This window comes from Cebus imitator, unplaced genomic scaffold, assembly GCF_001604975.1.
Source record: "Cebus imitator isolate Cc_AM_T3 unplaced genomic scaffold, Cebus_imitator-1.0 Scaffold346, whole genome shotgun sequence".
Classification (NCBI taxonomy): Eukaryota; Metazoa; Chordata; class Mammalia; order Primates; family Cebidae; genus Cebus; species Cebus imitator.
This window is the reverse complement of record NW_016107661.1, coordinates 135469-135929: the sequence shown is the minus strand read 5'-3', so window position 1 is coordinate 135929 and position 461 is coordinate 135469.

Genomic DNA, 461 nt, shown 5'->3' with positions numbered 1-461 from the left:
GTTAATTTGGGTAGATAACCATAGCTTTCGCCAGTCTCTCCACGGGTATTGAGACTCAAACAAGACTGAAAACCACCACCAGTTCTTTGAAGAACAGTGACCAAGCTATTGTAGATTATAAGTAATAATTGAAGAGAGTTTGGGCTACGGAATGGAGAGGACAGATGAACAAGGGTGTTGGGAGGTGAGCAAAAGAGTTTCTTTAATACAGTCAGCAAATACTTAAATAACCAGCATAGTGATTAAAAATATGGGTTCTGCAGGCAGGCACGGTGGCTTACACATGTAATTCTGGCATTTTGTGAGGCTGAGGCAGGCAGATCACCTGAGGTCAGGGGTTTGAGAGTAGCCTAGCCAACATGGTAAAATCCCGTTTCTACTAAAAATAAAGAAAATTAGCTGGGCATCATGGTGGGCGCTTGTAATCCCAGCTACTTGGGAGGCTGAGGCAGGAGAATCGC